Here is an 8,277-nt window from a genome sequence, read left to right as displayed (position 1 = left end):
TTTAAGCATTGGCTGACTGACCCCTTTCTTGTATAATTGGCCCTCAATCAGTGCGAAGTCCCGGCTTCGATGTCTGAGGCGCTTTGCCTTACTGACGTCGGTTGGATGATAGTACCCCTGTAGGAACAGGGTTATTGGTGCCCGCCAGTCTTCGGTCATGATTAGGTTGACTATACGGTGGCCCTCGCTATCATTAGTTATTTGGAGCCCTTCGGGGCTCCGGACGGCTGGCGTGCCGATGGTGTGAAAGAACACGTCGGAGGGCAGGGGCTCGCCCCTGGCGGCAGCCTTGGCCAATGCATCGGCCTCCTCGTTCTTGGCCCTATCCACATGCTGCAAGGTGAATCCCTTGAACTGTCTCTCGAGACTTCGGATAGCCGCGAGGTATTGCATGAGTGCGGGGTCTTTTGCTGCATAGTCTTTCTCGATCTGGCCGGCAACTATCTTGGAGTCTGTCTTGATGATACATGTGGTGACTCCGAGGGCCCTTAGCTTGCGGAGGCCGAGGATAACCGCTTCATACTCTGCTATATTGTTTGTGCATCTGTCGGATTCCAGAGCGAAGTTGAGGCGTGCTGCATATCTGTGTTTGACTCCGGCTGGTGAGGTGACGACTGCAGCGACGCCTGCCCCCGCATGGCACCATGCGCCGTCGCAATGGATGGTCTAGACCTTCTCTGTGGACGGGTCCGGCTGTGTTACTGGCCCAGTCCAGTCGACGACGAAGTCTGCCAGGACTTGCGACTTGATGGCTGTCCTAGGCTCGAAGCTGATGTGGTAGCCGGAGAGTTTGGCTGCCCACTTGGCAATCCTCACCGATGCCTCCGGGTTTCTGAATAGTTCGCCGAGCCCCCTGTCTGAGGTGACTCGGACCTTGAATGCTTCAAAGTAATGGCGCAGTTTGCGTGAGGACATAACAACTGCGTAGGCGATCTTCTCCAGCTCTGTCATGTTGCATTTGGACGGTGTCAGGACCTCGGAGACATAGTAGACAGGGCACTGTCTGACTGCGCCCTCGACTGTCTGCTCCTGCACTAGTGTCGCGCTGACCGCGTGCGGCGAAGCCGCGACATAGAGCAATAAGGGGAACGAGGAGTCGGGGCTTGTGAGGATGGCCAGCTCCGACAGGTACTGTTTTAGTAAGGCGAAGGCCGCTGCTTGCTCCGGTCCCCAGGCGAAGTCTTTCGCACCGCGGAGTGTTTTGAGGAAGGGGAGACTTCGCTCGGCGGACCTGGAGATGAATCTGTTGAGAGCGGCCAACCTGCCTGTCAGACGCTGGACGTCCCTAGCAGACTGCGGAGGCGACATGTCGACGATGGCCTGGATCTTGGTTGGGTTGGCCTCGATACCGCGGTGTGACACCAGGTAGCCCAATATCTTGCCCTGGCGAACACCGAAGACGCATTTTTCCGGGTTTAGGCGGAGTCGTGCATCTCGCATGTTCGCGAATGTCTCGGCCAGGTCGGCGAGATGGTCCTCCTTATTCTTGCTGGCGACGACGATGTCGTCCACATATGTAAATATATTTCTGTCGACCTGCCCTTCGAGTACTGTTTTGGTGAGTCTGGAGAAGGTGGACCCGGCATTCTTGAGACCCTCCGGCATTCTGACGAAGCAATAAGTGCCGAAGGGTGTTATAAAGCTGGTGCTAGCCTTGTCTTCCTCCTTCATGTATATCTGGTGATAGCCGGAGAAGCAGTCGAGGAGAGACATGACCTCGCATCCGGCCGCGCTATCGACTATTTTGTCGATCCGCGGCAACGGGAAATTGTCCTTTGGGCAGGCCTTATTGAGACTGGTGAAGTCTATGCACATTCGCCATTTCCCACTTTTTTTCTGCACCATTACAACATTGGAGAGCCACGTGGGGTAAGCCACTGTCTCAATGAATTTAGCCTCCAGGAGGCGGTGCACCTCTGCCTTGGCGGCCTCCGTCTTTTCGTCGGACATTTTGCGAAGCCTCTGCTTTTTGGGTCGCACCGAAGGATCAATTCCCAAGCTGTGCTCAATTATGGATCGGCTGACTCCGACCAGGTCGAGGGCGGACCAGGCGAAGACATCTTTATTCTTGGCCAGGCAGCAGAGAAGTTTCTCTTCTTCAAGTGAGGTGAGGTCTTCGCTGATAGTGACTGTCTGCTTGGGCGTGGCCTGATCGAGGGGGACAGTCTTGGTCCCGTCTTGGCTCTGCAGCTGTGCCTTGTCGTGCTGCTTATCGGTTGGGCTGGCGGGCGCGGGGACCTCGCGCTGGGTCGTGAGACAGTGTACGTTCCTCTGACCAGGCACGAAGTCCCGCTCTATGTTGCGCGCCGTCTGCTGGTTGCCGTAGATTGTAATGGCGCCTAGCGGACCTGGTATCTTCATACATAGGTACAACCCGTGGATGGCAGCTTCGAACTTATTGATGGAGCCCCGGCCCATGATGGCGTTGTATGGATATACCATGTCGACAATGTCGAAGGTTACTTGCTCACTTCGGGCATTGGGTGCTACACCGAAGGAGAGGGGCAACTCTATTTTGCCAACGGGAAAGGTGCCCTTGCCGCCGAAACCATACAACGGGTTGTCCGAAGGCTTCAGCAAGCTGTGGCTTATACCCATGCGGTCGAAGGCGTGGAGGAAGATGATGTCCGCCTGACTGCCGTTGTCGACTAGGACTTTGTGTAAGTCCCAGCCTGCCACGCTGCAATTGATGACCATAGCGTCGATGTGGGGGGCGCTGCGCAGGTCGACGTCTCGCGCGTCGAAAGTTAGCGGTATGTGGGACCACTTCGTCTGCACGACTGGGCCAGTGACCGCGACATGGTTGATGCTGCGGTAGTGGTCCCGCTTCTGCCGCTTGGTATCGAAGTCAGTGCTGGACCCTCCTGTTATCATGTGAATGACTCCGCGATATGGTTGGTCGGCGAAGTCTTCCTGCTTTGGGGCATGGGGGATGTTTTGATGTTGCTGGTGTGGTGGTGGGGGTGGAGGAGGTACGATTTGTACTTCCTGATGGTGTTGGTAAGCGTGGTGCGGTGGGTGCGGAGCGGGAGCGTGGATATATGGTGGAGGGGGTGGCTGGTAATTATGCGCGACAATTCTGGGATTGTCGGCTGGCTGCGCCCGCGCCATTCTGTCTCTGGTTGCCTTCGTTTCGGGGCAGTCTTTGGTTTGGTGGGCGCAGTCTTCGCCGTGGAAAAGGCAGTAGAACCGACGCGGCGGCTGCGCGCGCCCTCGGCCCCTGCCACGAGTTCCGTTTCTGCGGCCCTGGGGGGGATATTCCTGGCGACGAGGGGGGTCAGCGGCAGGCTGCTGGTTGGCGATGTTGTGCACTTGCTGTTGACTGCGGCCATCTCGACCGGAGTCTGGTTGCGGAGCCCTCGTCCACGTGCGGCTGGACTGCGGGGCATCTTTGGGCTTCCGCTGTGACTCAACCTTGCGCTGGTGGAGCTCTTCGGATTTGGCATATTTTTCAAAGAGCTGATATAGCTCCTGGAGATTCTTGGGTGGATCTCTGATGCAGTGGCTGTAGAGGACGCCGGCCCGAAGGTCACTGATGGCGTAGTGGATGGCTATCTGATCATCGATGGAGGGCAGCTGTGACTTGAGTGTTAGGAATTTGCGGTAATACTCCCGCAGAGTCTCCTTTTCCAGCTGTTTGCAAAGCGAGAGCTCGGCCAAAGCGTCGGTGTCTGGATGGTACCCTTGGAAGTTGAGAAGGAACTTGTCCCTGAGACTTCTCCACGAATCAATGGACAGCGGAGGCAATCTGGTGAACCAGGTGAGTGCTGGGCCCTCTAGGGCGATGATGAAAGACTTCGCCATTGTGGCGTCGTCCCCTCCGGCGGATGCAACGGCGACTTGGTAACTCATTATGTATTGCGCCGGGTCGGTGCTGCCGTTGTACTTGGGATATGCCCCTGCTCGGAAGTTAGCTGGCCAAGGCGTCACTTGCAGGTGTGGCGCCAGGGGACTTCGCTCGTCGAGGTAGTTGACCCCTTGGAATGGCGCGCCGTGCTGGAAGGTGTAGTCATGCTGGGGGAAACGCGGGTTCTCCGGCTGCGCCCGGTGTTGCAGGGGTGGGCCATGCTGCAGGCCGAGGTGGCCTTCGCGCGTGTCTTCCGGTTGTGCGCGCTGCTGGAGGGGCGGCTCTTGCTGTGGACCGAGGTGGCCTTCGCGCTGCATCAGCGCGATCTCGCGCTCGAGGTCTTGGGCCTTCTGCTCCTCGTCGTGTATCATTTGCCGCACCTTGGCTAGTGCGGACACACGCTGGCGCTTGGCCTCCAGTATCTCTTTCTGCCTCTGGAGATTGCGGTTCCTGAGACGCAGGGCGCGCAGCTGTAACTGTTCTTCTGTTGAGACGCCGAGGACCTCGCCGTCCTCGGTGAGATCCGCGCCCTCCAGTGGGGCGAAGCCTGGGGGCGGCTGCGATTGTCCTTCGGGCCCGCAGGTGCGGAAGGTGTCGTCTTCGCAGGTGCGGGGAATATTGTCTTCAGTGGGCTCTTGGTGGGTGGATTGGGTGAGGGCGAGGGCCTTGACCTTTCTTGCGGCAAGCAGTGCTGCCTTCGCAGCCTCGTCAGCCTTCGGGTTAGCTCTCTTGGGTGCCATCGCGGGTGGTTTTGTCGTAGCACGAACGGTGGGCGCCAAATGTTGGAACTTGCTCTCAGCATCAAGGAGGCCAACAAGGGTGAACAGTGGTGACAACAGGGTTACGTGCTCGGGGGCAATAGCTCTGTTAATCTAGCCTCTCAAGGGCACTGTGCGGGGGTATTAATAGGTATCTGAGTGCCCAGCATCGTGTGTTAAGGACGCATGTGCCCTCAGACACCTAGGTTATCCCCGGAATATTCACATAAAGCGGGGTTACAGACCGTAATTACAGGGAGGCCTTTACAAATTAGGCCCGTAACGCACAACGACCACGCAGGGCCTGTTACAATGGGTCGGATCACACGCGGGCCTCCATTCTGGACGGGGTCGCAAGATGAGACGACCTCGTCACAGGTCTTCGTCCGGTGGCGTATGAGGCGAAGGGTAAGTCTGCCCATTGTCTTGTCTCCGTTGGTGCAGCGAGGACGGTGTTGGAACTTGCTCTCAGCAGCAAGGAGGCCAACAAGGGTGAACAGTGGTGACAACAGGGTTACGTGCTCGGGGGCAATAGCTCTGTTAATCTAGCCTCTCACGGGCACTGTGCGGGGGTATTTATAGGTATCTGAGTGCCCAGCGCCTTGTGTTAAGGACGCATGTGCCCTCAGACACCTAGTTTATCCCCGGAATATTCCCATAAAGCAGGGTTACAAGCTGTAATTACAAGAATGTCTTTACAAACTAGGCCCGTAACACAAAGGCGGCCACGCGGGGCCCGTTACAATGGGCCAGATCACACGTGGGCCTCAGAGTAGGACGAGGCCGTGCTGCGGGGAGACGTCACCGCAGGCCTTCGTCTGGTGCTGAATCGAGCGAAGGGTGTCCCTGCCCGTTTTGTCTCTGTCAGACCAACGACTGCAGCGAAGGCGTCGAGCGAAGGGTGGCGTCTTTGCCTTCGCCCCAACAGACTGCACTGTTATCTCAGGTACGAGGCTAACACCCAGCAAGTCCTTCGCGAGTGTGCTGGCGTCGTCTGTCCGCTTGGGGTTGGCATGTTGCGGGGAAACGACACTCGTCGTCGTCTCAAGCGCGAGGTCAACGCCCGACATGTCCCCCGCTGGGGTGCCGGCGTCGTCGACTCGCTCGACAGCCGACGAGATGTCGCCTCCTGCCTAGCCATGATTGCCCCGTCTCCTCCTCCTGCGGCGAGGAAGGTGGCGGGACAAACCCGGATGCTGCTCTTCCGCCACGGGGGAAAACGTCGTCGAGTCCGCCGACGCCGGGCGAGCTGACGACCGTCGTTGTCGCTGTCGCGCTGTGGAGGAAGGAGTACCATGTCGTAGCTGCCGTCGAGGGACATGAACTTGACACTCCTGAAACGGAGCAGCGTCCCGGGCTGAAGAGGTTGCTGGAGACTACCCATTTGGAGCTCAACAGGAAGTTGTTCGTCAACACGCAACAGGCCCCTACCCAGCGCGCCAACTGTCGGCGTTTCGACCCCGTGGGGTCCCTGGACCGACGAGTAAAAATTGTCGTTGCGTGTCACAGCCCAGATGGGTTGGCGCGAGATGGAACACAAGGGGGGAAAACACGGCTCGTGTTATCCTGCGCCAGGGGGATGCGCTTGCAGTAGGGGTTACAAGCGCTCGCGAGGGAGAGAGAGCGAGCCTGTTCGTCAGCCCGTCCTCCCGCGCGACCACCCTCTCGCATGAGGGCCCTGGACCTTCCTTTTATAGATGCAAGGAGAGGGTCCAGGTGTACAATGGGGGTGTAGCTATGCGCTAACGTGTCCGGCAGAGAGGTGCCAGAGCCCTGTGTACATGCCAACGTGGCTGTCGGAGAGGTGCTAGAGCCCTGTGTACGCGGTGTCATGGCCGTCGGAGGAGCGCTTGAGCCCTGTAGAAGCACAACTGTCGGGGCTGCTGGGACCTTGCTGACGTCTCCTTGCTTCCGTAGGGGGCTGAGAACCGCCGTCGTCATGGACGCACGCGGGGAGCCATCATTACTTGTTACCGGGGCGAGCCTGGATGGGACGCCGGTCTTGTTCCCCCGTAGCCTGAGCTATCTAGGGGTAGGGTAATGATGTATCCCATGTGGCGCGGTCGGTCCGAGCCCAAGGTCGGGCGAGGCGGAGACTCCTTCTGAGGCCGAGGTCGGGGTCAGGCGAGGACGCGATTCCTCCCGAGGTCGAGGTTGAGGCCGAGCCCCAGGGTCGGGCAAGGCGGAGACCACCTTCCGAGGCCGAGGGTGAGGCCGAGTCCTAGGGTCGGGCGAGGCGGAGACCTCCTCCTGAGGCCGAGGCCCAAGGTCGGGTGAGGCGGAGCTTCCTGTTGCGCCTGAGGCTGGACTTAGCTGTTGTCAGCCTCACCCTGGCGAGTGGCACAGCAGTCGGAGAGGGGCGAGCGACGCTGTTTTCCTGTCAGGTCGGTCAGTGGAAGGGCGAAGTGACTGCGGTCACTTCGACCTTGCCGACTGAGGCACGTGTGTCAGGATAAGGTTGAAAGGGAAATGTGCCCTTGGGCCATTTCTAAGTATTTTGGTGATTGAGTGCCAACACAAGTGCTTAAATGTAAATCTATGCCCATGGATGGACAAGTTGAAAATCACGAGTAAAGGTATGTTTCTAAGCCTCAGTACATTGGTTTTGTGTACTAATATACTTATCTAAGTGTTAGAAACAGAAAGAAGAAAGAAGAGAAGAGTTGGCTGTGTACAGCCAAAAGGCTGTTTCGGTCTGGGGCACCGGACTGTCCGGTGGTGCACCGGACAGTGTCCGGTGCGCCAGGCTACCTCGGGCGAAGAAGCCACTCTCGGGAATTTGCCGACGACGTACGGCTATAATTCACCGGACTGTCCGGTGTGCACCGGACTGTCCGGTGAGCCAACGGTCAGCCGGGCCAACGGTCGGCCGCGCGATCTGCGCGAGACACGTGGCCGAGCCAACGGTCGGAATGGGGCACCGGACTGTCCGGTGTGCACCGGACATGTCCGGTGCGCCAACGGCTCCCAGATCTTCAACGGTCAGCAACGGTCAGCTGCGCTGTTTATGGAAATAAATCGGGCACCGGACAGTGTCCGGTGTGCACCAGACTGTCCGGTGCGCCCGACGACAGAAGGCAAGGATGGCCTTCCAGATTTGTTCTCAACGGCTCCTAGCTGCCTTGGGGCTATAAAAGGGACCCCTAGGTGCATGGAGGAGGACACCAAGCATTCCTACAACATTCCTAAGCACCAAGACATTGATCTCACGTATTCGTTTCATTGTGATAGCATATAGAGCTCTTGTGGAGTTGTGAACTCTTTGAGTTGTGTTGCGAGCTCTTGTTGCTGCTTGTGTGCGTGTTGTTGCTCTGATCTTTTGAAGTCTTGTGTGCGTTGCTCATTCCCTCCCTTGCTCTGTGTTTCTTTGTGAAATTCAATTGTAAGGGCGAGAGACTCCAAGTTGTGGAGATTCCTCGCAAACGGGAAAAGATCAAAGAAAAGAAGAACACCGTGGTATTCAAGTTGATCATTGGATCATTTGAGAGGAGTTGAGTGCAACTCTCGTCCGTTGGGACGCCACAACGTGGAGTAGGCAAGTTTTGTACTTGGCCGAACCACGGGATAACCACCGTGTCATCTTTGTGATTGATTTCTTGTGGTTATTGTGTTTTGACTCCTCTCTAGCCACTTGGCAATAATTGTGCTAACACTTAACAAGTTTTTGTGGCT

Source organism: Zea mays, chromosome 2, assembly GCF_902167145.1.
Source record: "Zea mays cultivar B73 chromosome 2, Zm-B73-REFERENCE-NAM-5.0, whole genome shotgun sequence".
Classification (NCBI taxonomy): domain Eukaryota; kingdom Viridiplantae; phylum Streptophyta; class Magnoliopsida; order Poales; family Poaceae; genus Zea; species Zea mays.
The sequence above is the reverse complement of the archived record's forward strand: the minus strand, read 5'-3'. Positions refer to the sequence as shown.